This window comes from Sphaerodactylus townsendi, linkage group LG03 (assembly GCF_021028975.2).
Source record: "Sphaerodactylus townsendi isolate TG3544 linkage group LG03, MPM_Stown_v2.3, whole genome shotgun sequence".
NCBI lineage: Eukaryota > Metazoa > Chordata > Lepidosauria > Squamata > Sphaerodactylidae > Sphaerodactylus > Sphaerodactylus townsendi.
In genome coordinates, this window is record NC_059427.1 from 150,652,980 (window position 1) to 150,668,910 (window position 15,931).

The window sequence follows — 15,931 nt, forward strand, 5'->3', positions numbered from 1 at the left end:
GAACCCACACCAGCCAGTAACTCAAAAGGGACAGTGATCCTTGGCAGAGCACCTGGGTTGGTAAATATGTAATTAACTTTGTAGGAGATGTATTTAGACAAGCCTTGACCTTTCCCTGCATCAGGTTGATAATTTTCTATTCTCTTTGCCTGTCCATCTCCAAAGCTTATGCTTCTGATTCTGCAGGGGTGGCTGTATTAGTCGGCCAGTCGTGGCAAAATTAAGCAGGAGTCCAGTAGCACCAGTGCAGTTGATTCCCATATAAGCCTGTTTGAGTCTGTTTCTGTTATGCAACAGTCTGTGTGGTGCCAGTAGCACAGCGGTGCCAGTAACCAGAGGCGTACCAGGGGTAAATGGCGCCCGGAGACAAATTGTCTCCAGGATGCCCCCAGACTCTGCCCACCACCACCACCCGACTCCGTCCCCTGATGCCCCCAGGCTCCGCCCCCCACTGGCCTCGACCACGTCCAGGGTGGGGTTGAGGGCGCTTGGAGGCAGCAGGAAGTCCTGCTGTCTCGTTGGTTTTGCGTGCATCCGACGGGATCGAGGCACACGAAAACGACGAGACAGCAGGACTTCCTGATCACGTGGGGGGCCGATTTTGTGCCCCCCATGCAACCAGAAGTGTGGCGCCCGGGGACAAGGGGTACCCCTTGTCCCTAGGCAGATACGCCACTGCCAGTAACTGATCTTGACTTTGGACAAGGATTTAGACTAATTTAACAGGCTGCTCTTCCCATATAAGTATGTTAGCAGATTAATACTGCTGTCCCAAACAGAGTTATACCCTTCTATACATTGTTCCAGATAAAGGTGATAGTACATTGTGTATTCCTTCATCACAGAACAAAGCAGGCCAGACCTTTTTTGTTGTAGAATGCTCTGCCTGGGTCCTAGTGCCTGTCTAGCCCTGCTCCATCCATCCATTTAAAAGTTTCAAAGTAAAAATACATTTTGGCGTAAATGCTCTTGTTCCATGTTCAATAATGCACAAAATATATGGGTTTGACAAAGGCAGCATGTAAAAATGAATGATAATTCTCATATTCATTCGGGACTGTATTTTAATGCGGAAGCATATAACTTTCTCAACCCCTGCACCTCAACTGTCCGAACTATCATTTTTACACAAAACACCGTATAAAACCATTCACTTCAACGGACGTAGCAGGGTATAACTCTGGCCTACTCCGCACAGCAAACGTATAGCAGGTTGCAGTCAGGATAAAGTAACCCGTTTTTCTGTTTTCGCGTTCGCACGCATCCGTGCAGGCAGCGATTGGAGCCCACGGAAACAATGCAGATTGCTGTTGTGCCTTCGTATGTCTATTTTTTAAGTTTACCTCCCACCGATGCATAGCTACGCAGGCATGCACCAATGAACCCCCACAGCCATGCTGACATGTCACGATACCACGATACAACCATCTGCACCTGTGTGGCTACGTAGATATAAGTCGCCAAACTTTTTTAAAAAGGTAAACAGGCAAATAAAATGCCTTCTGGCTGGCCATTCGCTTGCGAGCAGCTGCAACCTGGGTTTTCTCAAAAGACCTGCGAATAGTGCGATTCTAAAAAAACCTGGTTTGGGGGAAATATCATGGGGCAGACTTAATTTAGGGGCGGGATCTGTGTGAAGTGCCCCCCCCCAATAGCTTTTCCCCCCTGTTCTAAACCTGTGTTTATTTGCCTGTGCGGAATAGGCCTCTGTTTAGGATTACCCCATAAGTTTCCTCTTGCAGCTGATTGTAAGGTGTGGTGGAGCATTGAAATTCCCACAGCACTCCACTCGTGTGTGTTTTCCTGCTCTGTTTAATTTTAATGTTTTGGGTATAGATGTAAAACACTTTCTCTTGTTCTCCTGTTCTCTTTTAAATGTGCAGCAAATATCAGCTTTTCTTGGAGGAGTGAAAGAAAAGGTATTTGAGGGCACCAGTGTTTTCAGTGATCTGGGGACAATTGCAGTCCCCTGGGCTATGTGCACATACAATTTAACCTTTTCTGTAAAAGTGCCCCAGGATAAGCCAAGCTTGTCTGTTTTGATGAGGAAGATTTTTTTCCCTCCTAGTTCTGCACTGAAATTGTACATGGGAATGGATCCATGCATGGTGTAGTGGTTAAGGGCAGGTGGATTCTAATCCGGAGAACCAGGTTTGATTCCCCACTCCTCCACCTGAGTGGCAGAGGCTTATCTGGTGAACCAGATGTGTTTCCGCGCTCTTTGCAGCCAGCTGAAAAGCTTCTGCTGGGTGGGGCGGGAAGGGGAAAAGTGTTGGGGCAATTTCCCCCCCCCCATGTGATTCACCGTGGGGCGCCTGGGGCATTTGTCCCCAGATGTCCCTATTATAGCTACACCACTGGTTATTTGGAGAGGAAGGGAAAGGAGCTTGTAAGCCTTGAGTCTCCTTAAAGGAGAGAAAGGTGGGGTATAAATCCAAACTACTCCTCCTCCTCCTCCACCTCCATTTAGATGTGGCTTTTCTCCACTATGGACATGACTGCATTAGTTTCACTGCAGGCGATGACTTGATGGAGGATCTGTGGAACCACGTCTGAAAAGTCTGGTCGGGACACACTTGTGTATAGTGCCAAGATTAGCGAGAACTGATATCAGCATGTTGCCTTATCCCAGAAATGCTGCCAATTTCAAGAGGGCAAACTTTCCCCCTCCGCCTTTGGGCTGTCTTTGTGTCGGGTCAAGCCACAGTTCAGGCACCGCAAACATCAGAGTGACCAGGTGCAAACTCTGCCCTTAAAATCAAAGATGGACTAGTATAGGACGATGTTGCATAGACAGTATTTGGAAACAGTCCTGTTTCGAGGGTAGGGATCAAGCCAGCCACAGAACATTAAAATCACTGTTCGTCTGCTCAAACACCATGCTTTTCAGTGGAATTGGTTTCCACTCTTTTGACTGCCAGAAACTGAGTGATATGCATGCATGAGAAAACCAATCTTCTGTGAGATTCTAGTTCTCAGGATTCTACAGTTCTGTTTGATGAACAGTGGGCTTGCAAACATATTCTTCTGATCGAAGGGATGGAATTTCTTGTGTTGAGCCAAAATTCTGCTCCTGCCCGTTTAGTATCTTCCTTCCTGCCATTACTCCACCAAAGACGTTTACATTCTACAAACATTAAACTGTGGATTTAGAATAAAAGTACAAAAATTATACAGGTTTGTATGAAAGAAGTGAAGCAGCTGCATTAATTTTCATGTGCATTATTTTGAGCAGCGAACTTGAATTGGTTTAAAACAAAAAGCCTTCTGACCTTCCATGTTTAGTTCCTTGATACCCCCTTCTCAGTTGGAAAATGGAGCTGCTGTGATGAAAATTTGGAAAATTTTCAGAGCTTTTCCGTCTCTTCTCTTTTGTGTTCTGATGACGATGGAACCTCCTAAATAAACCTCTACTCTTCATTTTAATGCTCTCAAATGCTCCAAATTGTCCATCTCCAGCAGTGTAAAGGCCTTTCTTTCTTTATCTTGATCTTTATTAACCTTTAAGGCATAGATAGATCAAGATTTACACAGACACATTCTGCAGTCTCAAATATAGTTCAATAGCAAGAAAATAGTCCACATAACTTGATGGTTGACTTCAAGGGATTCAGATCACTTCAGATTTTTAAAAAAGAAATAGCCAGAGCAAATGACAGTAAATACCCCTACACAGCAATGTAAAAATACAATCTAATATAAAATTGCAATAAAAATAGATCTGTTTAGCAAGTTAAAAGCAAAATAATACAGCAATGGGTATCCTACCATGCCGAATATTAGACAGATTGGAGAAGATACCTATCTTTTGTAGGAAGTTCTACGTTTGTTTTATGAATCATATTTGATATTTAAAAATTTGATTCTGTGCCAAATAATAATGAACCAATTTAATTTAGTGTACTGGTATAATATATTTTTAAAAAATACAGTTAAAAGTAATAAAATGGGAATAAATTAGCACTTTAAAATGGTTGTCAGGTATAGAGCTACCATATGTGTTGTATGAGCATTGTAATCTCCAAGAAGAACACGTATGGCAACAGTAGGGTTAGAAATTTTCCTCGCCACTAATAAAGGAAAGGCCTTTCTATGAAGGAGCCATTTTGAAATTAGTTCCCAAGCTCGCCCTGGTCAGCTGTGTGTGTGAGATGCAGGATGGAAGTTGTATGAGGAAAACCAACAGACTCTGCACTCTGAGGGAGGGTGGGGTGGAATCTCTACCTATTTTTCCTCACAAGTTCTGTTATAGGCATGTGGTGGAAGGCTGAGTCCTCCTGGTAATGAAAATTAACCCTTGCTTTAAAATAGAACTGACACTGAGATTTGTTCTTATTTTAAATATGCAGATGTATATTATTGTAGACAGTCCTTGTTGAGTGAATGAGGGCTGTGGCATGCATTATCCAAGTTGTGCAGTCAGTGGTATATCTAAGGTGTGGTAGGTGTGGCACATAACTTGGATGCCGCTTGAAGGACGGCACCATCCCTGCCTGCCCACCTGCTGCAGCCACGCTGCCCGTGTGCCTCACCTCGGTCTGCTTGTCGCCTGGCCCCTCAATGCTGCCCAACCACTGACAGTACTGTGCCCACTCCACACCATGCTGATCTTCAGGGAGAGGCTGCCACCACCTGAGTCAGCAACAAGGTGTAGAGCTAGTCAGCAAGACGGCTGACACTCACACTGGGTACCCAAGGGGTGTGCCAATGCCATGTGCTGCAATGCACTGTTTTCTGTAGATATACTCCTGCGTACAATCAAAGGGAAACTAGCACGGGGAAGGGGCTTTGGACCATATACATAATTGGATGTCAGGGTATACAACAGGATGCACATTGGGGATCATGCAGAAAGCTAAAGGCAAACAGGCAGGGAACTGCCAAATGTACTAGGAAGTATTCTTGAACAGTCAGGGTGCAGCAAGCCCAGGGGACGTGGACCACCCTGCCACCAGCTTCTTCCTACTTCCTTTGACTAGTAGCTGTTAGGAGTGTGCAGATGAAAAGCCTAGCTGCAAACCATGTTCTTATAGGCTCATCCTGGGGCAACTTTGCTTGAAACTCAGCAGGCTTTTATCAGGTCAGCCTCCAGACGGGAGTCCATTTGGTTCTATTAAAAAAAACATGGTATTGATGGGATGAAAAGAGTTCTGTCTTCATTGGCCCATTCACAGGTGAGAGCCCTCTCTCGAGACTCCAGCCTTCAAAGGATGAAATGCACATGATGGGACTGAGCGTTTGGGATAATGAATCCACAGGTGACAGCCGGAGGCGTTTTCTGCATGAACCCTATATCCTGGGATAAGGAGGTGAAACATCCTGGTTCGGGCATGACTTTCGCATGGCTTCTGGGCCTAACCCCCCCCCCCCCCCCGAGATTTCCCTTATCCCATGGCTTTCAAAAATTGGCGGTTCTTTTGAAAAAGCCCTCACCACTCCCACTCCCATGCAAACACCGCGGGAGATGGACCGGTTTATTTTTCCCACCTCGCCGCCTGCTCTCCCTGCCCCACAGCTGCAGCCAATCAGAACGTCGGACAAACGGGACTGTTTGCGCATGCACAGAAACGTTGCCGTGGAAAATGAAACTAAACCGGGGGCTGTGCGTAATCACCTGGAGTTCTTCCTCCCAGTCTGAATGTGATAACGGGTAGCCGTGCGAAGGCAGGAACCGAGATAGAAACATCCGGTATGTTTGATCCCAGTTTTCCCCTGGGATATTATGTCCGTCCAGAAAATGCCTGAGTGAGGTCAGGGTACTGGTTCTAGCTCATTGCAGGTGGCAGCTCCTTCAAGCATCTCAAATGTAATGTGTGAACAACCTTTTAATGGGCAAATCACATGACCAGTATTGTTTTTTGCCTTGGAAGGGGGGCTCATTTCCAAGAGTACTTAATTTCATGGGTGGGAAAAGAACTATCAGGAAAAAAAGGTGTCTCAAAAATGCTTATGAATCAATGTCCAGAATCATAATCCCATAATTTAGTTTTTGTCAAATAAGTGGCTAGTCCTCATGACTTCCGGAAAGTTCACTAGCTTGACGTTAAAAATAATGCTGAACTTCTGGGGTGGGGGGAGGAATTGTTCAAGAGGCGATACAAGATACATTTTTGAGAATGAGTTCTAATGTGACTACCACTTAAGAAAGTTTAGCGACCTACCTGGTTTGTTGGAAGTATATGTGAATTATACACAAGTTAAATAATGGATCTTTTGCTTCAGCCTGTTATTAGATTTCCAAGGTGGCCTCTGGCAGTGAAAAGATTTATAATACATCTCCGTGTTGACTCATGACTGACTTTCCTTAGTGAATGGCTAACAAAGCTCTAATTGAGCCATGTTCCCCACTCCCAATGGGCTTACTCACGTTTTTGTTTTGCTCAGATTCCCCAGTGCGTATTTAGAACCGCAGAGAATGTGAAAAATTCTTGACCGCTTTCAGCCTTCATGGGTTTGGTGTGCGAAGAACCAGAAAAAATGGTTAAAGTACTTCCCCCACCAAATGTAAACTTTGTCTGTTTTCATTTCAGTTTTCTTTTGTGAATTATTAATATATTGTGAGCTGGCCTACAGAGTCAGGCTTCAGGGCAAACATTCCAAACAAATAAGGTAGTACTATTTAAAAAAATATCCTGTTTTTTGGATCCAAAAATCTCTCAAACCAGTTTGTAGCTCTAAAGCAGTTTTAAGACCAAGATCTGAAATCCAGAAATGGTAACAGATGAATGTCCTTGTATAAAATGTTTTTTTAATTAAAAAAAAAACAGTTTTCTAATGGTCACCAAGGAAAGAGGGCATGGCAGGTTTCGCAGTGGAGGGGCAACAACAGGCGAAAAGGAGGGTCTTTTTGTAGCACATTTTCTAAAATTCATTCATATCAGGGCATCACTTGATAGTACCTGGCGTGGTTCAAAATGGAGAAGGAGTCCCCTGAAGTCCTCTTGAATCCAGACATGACTCTCAGCACAATACAGCAGCAGAAATGTTCTCAGAAAAATCAGGTCCCTTTTTTCTTGTCCGCTCCTCCCCAGTTTCTTGAATCCCATCAGTTGACACATTTATTTATTTATTTCTGTAATTTATACCCCGCCCTCTACCGTAGTCTCAGGGCGGCTAACAAACGGGGATGAAACCCCATTCAAACATACAAAGTTAACATCAAAATAAAATCATAGCTAAAACAGTAAAGTCCATTAAAACCCCATTAAGAGTCCCCACCCCCTGTGGCTGACATCAATAAGAGGGGCCCCTGAAAATGTAGGTCATCACAGTGTCCAATGCAGCAAACAATAAAACATGAAACAATTAATTCAATATACCAGCTAACTCCCAAATAACTGATCCCACCAGGTAATGTCTGATTTGCAGTGTGGACAGGGTGAACCCAGTCTTGGACTAGGAGCGCCTGATAGGTGGTGTTGGCAACCCTGAGATCTTCAGGATTGTTTGCCATAAAGCAGTCTTGGAAACATTTTGATAGCAGCCAGTCCCCTAGCCCTTCTTCCCGGTCCTATTCACCCTCCAGTCCTTTCTTCTCCCTGGTTCCTCAGCTTGTCAACTCTGGCTCCGAAGTAGCAACAGAAATCACAGCTGTCCGACTCAAATGCTTTAGTCAAGGCAAGGAATTCCAAAGTGGATTGATGGGCACTTCCTATTAGCAGTTGACCATGTAGTATGATGGAATGCCCAGTAGAGCTTCTTACACCATCAGTGTATTGCTCCTGCCACCCAAATTGTGGCTTGCAGAAGGAACCAAAGTGTGGAATGTTTAGCCTTTCCTCACATGGAATGAGGCCTCCAGGTCAACTTTGTATTATTTCCTTAAAGGGCCAGTGTACATGTTGGGGTGAGCCAGCGAACCTTGTAGGGTCTCAGACAGAGCACGGGAACCCCTGCGCCATCTGTTGCCCTCTGGGCAAGCAGACTCACCGAGCAACTTTGTATTATTTCCTTAAAGGGCCAGTGTACATGTTGGGGTGAGCCAGCGAACCTTGTAGGGTCTCAGACAGAGCACGGGAACCCCTGCGCCATCTGTTGCCCTCCGGGCAAGCAGACTCACCGATACACGAGCAGACCCCCATGACTCACGGGTCACCAGGTGTCCTGGACAAAGGGACAAAAGGTGCATACCCCCAGGTATGGATTAGACCCCGACCCAGATTAGACCCAGTTTCCTCCTGCACGTACGCAGCCCCTATGATTCATGTATTGCACAATACTCTCCCGCTCTCCCGCCTCCCAACCCGCCTCCCGAAAACCCTAATAAAAGGTGCCAGGGACCAGAGTAGGGCAGATTAGCCCGCTATTGGCTTCTCTCCACCGGATGATATCGCTGCGTCTCGTCTCTTCACTGCGTCGCCCGTGACGACTTCAGTACACATGTCACATTCATACATTATGCGATGTTTCCCCCCTACCTGGAAATGCAATAATACAATACAATGATACAAAGAGCACCATGGTGGAAACTGGCATGCATGGGAACACATGAAGCTCCCTTGCGCTGAATTTGGCCATCAGTCCCTCGAAATCAGTACTGTCCATTCAGACTAGAAATGGTTCTCCCAGATCTCAGGCAGACTTGCATATTACCTGGTCCTTTTAACTGGAGGTGCCAGGGTATGAACCTGGAATCGTCTACCACTGAGCCATGGCACCTCCTCAAAGAAAAAGGCTTCTATTCTGTATGTGAACACTTGAAGCTGCCCTATTCTATCAAGGTCAGTATTGTCCACTGTAGGGGTGGCCAACCTATGGTGCTCCAGATGTTCACGGACTGCAGTTGTAGTCCAGAGCCCTTCGGGGATGGGGCGGTATAAAAGTCCAAACAATAAATAAATAAATAAATGAGCATCTGGAGCACCATAGGTTGGCCACCCCTGGTCTACTATGACTGGTAGTGGCTCTTGAGGACCTTATATCTATGAACACAGTATACAAGGCACATTTATGACTCTCTCTGTGGTTGCTTGTCTGGGAAGGGGTTGTCTGGGAAGGTTGCTGGTCTGGGAAGGGGTAAACCTGTCTTTTCTCACTGCTTCAAGATAGAAGAAGAAGAGGAAGAGGAGGAGGAGTTTGGATTTATATCCCCCCTTTCTCTCCTGCAGGAGACTCAAAGGGCCTTACAATCTCCTTGCCCTTCCCCCCTCACAACAAACACCCTGTGAGGTAGGTGGGGCTGAGAGAGCTCCGAGAAGCTGTGACTAGCCCAAGGTCACCCAGCTGGCGTGTGTGGGAATGCGCAGGCTAATCTGAATTCCCCAGATAAGCCTCCACAGCTCAGGCGGCAGAGCTGGGAATCAAACCTGGTTCCTCCAGATTAGATACACGAGCTCTTAACCTCCTACGCCACTGCTGCTGAAAGTGTTTCGTTACAGGCTTCCCTGTGCTCCGCTCCTTGAGCAAAATTCCTAAGGGTCGTTCCCAGATGACCACTTTTATTATGCACATTCTGTTTGGGTGGGGGGAATACAAATATCTTTTCTCAACTGCAGCATCTGACTGTACATTTGGAGGCAGGGAGGCATTGTCATTTCCTTGAAACAGACAGCGGGATTTTGTTGTTGATGAGGGGGCGGATGTGATTTTCCTCCCCAGCTAGTGTATTTGGGCCATAGCAAGTGGTGGGTTAGAAACGCATGCATATCATGAAGTCTAATTGGATCATAGCTGTGGCATCATTGCCATTGAGGGACAGCCCTTGTGGCAGCGGAAGAGGACAAAAATGGATCACTGGCACGAAGCACCAGAAACGAATCAGGGTTTTCAGTGAAGAGGTTAAGGGTTGCAGAGGCGGAGCGCTCACGGGGACATGTGGGGTCACATATCCCTGGGCACATGCTAGCTGTTCACTTGGGGGGTGGAGAATAGCCCCCATGCCCTCCCCTTGGGCCCGCCCTGCCAGGCTGCTCCTTCAGTCGGCTAAGGTAAGTGGGGAGGGGGGTTGGTGGAACAGGTGTTGTCCCAGGTGCCATTCCCCCCCCCCTCCTAACGCCTCTGGGTTTCAGTTCCAAATAAGCAGATCTGTGTCAAAGTTCAGAACTTGCCTTTTGTTGGGACAGAACTCTGATTGCTTTAATGCTGGATTATCATTTTTTTCTATGTGCATGTATGTGATAGTGGTGGTGGCACTGATCCCCTGCGCAACGGAAAACCTCTTCTGTTTTCCCCCCACTTCTAAGTGAGAAATGCCCTGACTTGGATGGTCCAGGCTAGCCTGATCTCATCACATCTCAGAAGCTAAGCAAGGTTGGGAGACCAACAATGAACAATGTAGGTGGGGATGCAGAGGCCGTCGATGGCAAATCACCTCAGAACATCATCTCTTGCTTTGAAAGCCCTGTGAAGTCACCAGAAGTCGGCTGTGACTTGAGAGCACATTCCAATACCAGTCGAGAGACTCATCTGCAATATAATTTACGCTGCGTAATTTCTCAGCTACAGTGCTTGGTATTGTGGTTAAAAGCAGTGGACTCCAATCTGGAGATCTGGGTTTGATTCCTCGTTCTTTCACATGAGTGGTGGAGTCTTATCTGGGGAACTGGATTTGTTTCCCCATGCCTACACAGGGAGCCTTGTGGTTGACCATGGGCTAGTCATAGTTCTCTCAGAACTCTCTCAGTCCCACCTACCTCACAAGATATCTCTGGCGAGGAGAGAAAAATAAGGAGTTTGTAAGCCTCTTTAAGAGACTCCTTACAAGAAAGAAAGGCAGGATATGAATCCTCTTCCTCTTCTTCTACCTTCCTGAAGACAATTCGAGACTCTCACATTTAATGGTTCGGGAATAAGCTGAGGAAAAGGAGTAGAGCAAGGGTGTCCAACTCTGGCGCTTCAGATGTTCATGGACTACAATTCCCATCAGCCCCTGTTGGCATGGCTAATTGGCCATGGCAGCAGGGGCTGATGGGAATTGTAGTCTATGGACATCTGAAGCACCAGAGTTGGACACCCCTGGGGGGGGTGTTGGGGGGGGAGCCGGACATGGTGTACTTTGGGGGAATTAAAAGCACAAAAACCTCTGCCAAACCACCAGGGCTATTTGGGTGAACTGAATTTCAATACTCAGATTAAGGCCAAGGGTAAAAAGCATGCAGCAGGATGGGAGATGGTGTAGTGTGGTTCCTGTCTCAGCCAAGGCAGGAAACTGGGAACAGCCCAAAGAGACTGTGTAACTCCTGGCAACTATCTGCTCCTTCCTAGAGAACTGTCCCTCTCCCTTTTGACAACTGGTACTCAGCTGCGTCAGTGTTGCCAGAAGTGTTGGGAAAGAATCCTTGAGCCTCTAACCAGAGGCGTAGCTGGCCCATACTGCGCCTGATGCGCACTCTGCGTTTTCCGTCCCCCTCCACAGTGCCCTGCCCCCCCCCCACCATAGTGAAACAGTGCAGGCTGGAGAAGCGGCCTGTTCCCTTCAGGCTGAAAACGACCTGGTGGGAACTACACTTCCCATGAGACCTTGGGGCTTGCAAGGTCTCCTGGGAAGTGCAGTTTCCACTAGGCTGTTTTCAGCCTGAAGGGAATGGTCCATTGGATACTTACCGTGAAGGGGCCTTCTACTGGAGGTTAGGGGAACGTCTGATTGGGTGTTAGGGGAACGTCTGATTGGGTGTGGGGGGGGGGCTCTGCGGGAGCCAATTCTCTGCTCCCCCAGATGCGCCCAGTGCAACATGCGCCCCAGTCCCCTGGGAGCTCCGCCTCTGGTTCCACCCCCCAGGAATTTCACAAACAAAGACGTTTTCCATCTCCGTCTGTTCAAATATCTTTGCTTTTGCTGTTGTTCTCAGTGCTGAAATTTGTCTGGTGCCCTTTCTCCTGTTCCTTCCTTCAGAGAAAGCCCCTCTGACACAGCAGCACACAGGTGTGAATGTTAATATGACAAGTAGTGACAAGGAGCAGCAGTGGCGTAGGAGGTTAAGAGCTCGTGTATCTAATCTGGAGGAACCGGGTTTGATTCCCCGCTCTGCCGCCTGAGCTGTGGAGGCTTATCTGGGGAATTCAGATTAGCCTGCGCACTCCCACACACACCAGCTGGGTGACCTTGGGCTAGTCACAGCTTCTCGGAGCTCTCTCACGGCCGGAAGGCTTTCACGGCCGGAATCACCACCTCACAGGGTGTTTGTTGTGAGGGGGGAAGGGCAAGGAGATTGTAAGCCCCTTTGAGTCTCCTGCAGGAGAGAAAGGGGGGATATAAATCTAAACTCTTCTTCTTCTTCTTCTTCTTCTTCTTCTTCTTCTAGTTATTTCAGATAATACTTCGTCTCTTTTTTCTGCCAATTTCTGCCCTGTTCCCCCCAGGAGCTAATGTGGATACCAGAACAGAACCAGAACTTTCTTGTTGTGACAGCAAATTTGTGAAGCTGTTTGCTAATAGAGACATGATAACCTTCTCTGGGGGAGGGCAAAATAAAGGCAACACATTGTTAGGATGGTGGTGGTAGGTTGCCAAGGATAACAGACCACCTACTTCCGCATCCTGTTTCTCACAGGAGCCACCCATGAGGCAGTGTTAGAGCGCTGTGCATGCGCAGCGTCCCAGGTTCCATCTCTGGTATCTCCATTCAAAAGGCTCAGGTAGTAATTGATGTGAAAGGCTTCAACCTGAGACCCTGGAGAGCTGCAGCATCCCCAAGGAAACAAGAACAGCTGATGTGATGTAGCGACTGTGGGGTTGGACGAAGACTAGGGAGATCTGGGTTTCATCTCCACTTGGACATGAAGCTCACTGATTGTCCCTCAGACTGGGGTTGTTGTAAAATTGGAGAATGTACTATGTATGCCATCATAGGTCCCTTAGAGAACAGGTGGGATAAAAATCTAATAAATTTAAAGGTAAAGTTTCCCTTCAGTCGTGTCCGACCTTGATTTCATAGGCAACCTGTTTTTGTGGGGTAGTTTGCCATTGCTTTCCCCGGCTATTCTTTACCCCCTAGCTATGTGCTAGGTACTCATTTACTGACCAAGGAATGGATGGATGGCTGAGTTGACCATGAGCCAGCTGCCAGGATATCTGACCCACAGGGGGCTCGAACTCCTGACCGTGTGAGTGGCAGTGCAAGCACTTAACCACTACGCCACGCGGCTCCTATTCTAATAAATGTACCATTGATATAAAGAGGTCTAAGAGAGCCAGTATGGTGTAGTGGTTCAGATATTGGATTAGGATCTGGGAAACCCAGGTTTGAACCCCCGCTGTGCCCTAGAAACTGACTGGGGAGCTCTCAGCCTCCACCCTGCAAGTATTTGGAAGGGAGACCTCCAAAGAATATCAGGAGCGTGATGCAAAAGGTGAGCAAACGTTAGTCTCTTGCCTTGAAAACCTTATGGGGCTGTCGTTAGTTAGCTGTGACTTGACCGTAACCCCCCCCCCCCCCCCCCCCCGGGTCAACTGGCTCTGAACATGAAAGCTCTGAACATGAAACTCAACTGGCTCTGAACATGAGAGCCCTTAGGGGATGGAGCTGTTTACAAATAAAATAAAAATAAATACTCCATCCCCCCCCCCCCCCCCCCCCCCCCGCCCGCCCCCCCCCCGCCCCCCGCCCCGCCCCCCCCCCCCCACCCCTCCCCCCCCCCCCCCCCCCCCCCCCCCCCCCCCCCCCCCCCGCGCCCCCTCCTCCCCCCCCCCCCGCCCCACCCCCCCCCCCCCCCACCCGCCCCCCGCCCCACCCCCCCCCCCCCCCACCCCCCCCCCCCCCCACCCCCCCCCCCCCCCACCCCCCCCCCCCCCCACCCCCCCCCCCCCCCACCCCCCCCCCCCCCCACCCCCCCCCCCCCCCACCCCCCCCCCCCCCCACCCCCCCCCCCCCCCACCCCCCCCCCCCCCCACCCCCCCCCCCCCCCACCCCCCCCCCCCCCCACCCCCCCCCCCCCCCACCCCCCCCCCCCCCCACCCCCCCCCCCCCCCACCCCCCCCCCCCCCCACCCCCCCCCCCCCCCACCCCCCCCCCCCCCCACCCCCCCCCCCCCCCACCCCCCCCCCCCCCCACCCCCCCCCCCCCCCACCCCCCCCCCCCCCCACCCCCCCCCCCCCCCACCCCCCCCCCCCCCCACCCCCCCCCCCCCCCACCCCCCCCCCCCCCCACCCCCCCCCCCCCCCACCCCCCCCCCCCCCCACCCCCCCCCCCCCCCACCCCCCCCCCCCCCCACCCCCCCCCCCCCCCACCCCCCCCCCCCCCCACCCCCCCCCCCCCCCACCCCCCCCCCCCCCCACCCCCCCCCCCCCCCACCCCCCCCCCCCCCCACCCCCCCCCCCCCCCACCCCCCCCCCCCCCCACCCCCCCCCCCCCCCACCCCCCCCCCCCCCCACCCCCCCCCCCCCCCACCCCCCCCCCCCCCCACCCCCCCCCCCCCCCACCCCCCCCCCCCCCCACCCCCCCCCCCCCCCACCCCCCCCCCCCCCCACCCCCCCCCCCCCCCACCCCCCCCCCCCCCCACCCCCCCCCCCCCCCACCCCCCCCCCCCCCCACCCCCCCCCCCCCCCACCCCCCCCCCCCCCCACCCCCCCCCCCCCCCACCCCCCCCCCCCCCCACCCCCCCCCCCCCCCACCCCCCCCCCCCCCCACCCCCCCCCCCCCCCACCCCCCCCCCCCCCCACCCCCCCCCCCCCCCACCCCCCCCCCCCCCCACCCCCCCCCCCCCCCACCCCCCCCCCCCCCCACCCCCCCCCCCCCCCACCCCCCCCCCCCCCCACCCCCCCCCCCCCCCACCCCCCCCCCCCCCCACCCCCCCCCCCCCCCACCCCCCCCCCCCCCCACCCCCCCCCCCCCCCACCCCCCCCCCCCCCCACCCCCCCCCCCCCCCACCCCCCCCCCCCCCCACCCCCCCCCCCCCCCACCCCCCCCCCCCCCCACCCCCCCCCCCCCCCACCCCCCCCCCCCCCCACCCCCCCCCCCCCCCACCCCCCCCCCCCCCCACCCCCCCCCCCCCCCACCCCCCCCCCCCCCCACCCCCCCCCCCCCCCACCCCCCCCCCCCCCCACCCCCCCCCCCCCCCACCCCCCCCCCCCCCCACCCCCCCCCCCCCCCACCCCCCCCCCCCCCCACCCCCCCCCCCCCCCACCCCCCCCCCCCCCCACCCCCCCCCCCCCCCACCCCCCCCCCCCCCCACCCCCCCCCCCCCCCACCCCCCCCCCCCCCCACCCCCCCCCCCCCCCACCCCCCCCCCCCCCCACCCCCCCCCCCCCCCACCCCCCCCCCCCCCCACCCCCCCCCCCCCCCACCCCCCCCCCCCCCCACCCCCCCCCCCCCCCACCCCCCCCCCCCCCCACCCCCCCCCCCCCCCACCCCCCCCCCCCCCCACCCCCCCCCCCCCCCACCCCCCCCCCCCCCCACCCCCCCCCCCCCCCACCCCCCCCCCCCCCCACCCCCCCCCCCCCCCACCCCCCCCCCCCCCCACCCCCCCCCCCCCCCACCCCCCCCCCCCCCCACCCCCCCCCCCCCCCACCCCCCCCCCCCCCCACCCCCCCCCCCCCCCACCCCCCCCCCCCCCCACCCCCCCCCCCCCCCACCCCCCCCCCCCCCCACCCCCCCCCCCCCCCACCCCCCCCCCCCCCCACCCCCCCCCCCCCCCACCCCCCCCCCCCCCCACCCCCCCCCCCCCCCACCCCCCCCCCCCCCCACCCCCCCCCCCCCCCACCCCCCCCCCCCCCCACCCCCCCCCCCCCCCACCCCCCCCCCCCCCCACCCCCCCCCCCCCCCACCCCCCCCCCCCCCCACCCCCCCCCCCCCCCACCCCCCCCCCCCCCCACCCCCCCCCCCCCCCACCCCCCCCCCCCCCCACCCCCCCCCCCCCCCACCCCCCCCCCCCCCCACCCCCCCCCCCCCCCACCCCCCCCCCCCCCCACCCCCCCCCCCCCCCACCCCCCCCCCCCCCCACCCCCCCCCCCCCCCACCCCCCCCCCCCCCCACCCCCCCCCCCCCCCACCCCCCCC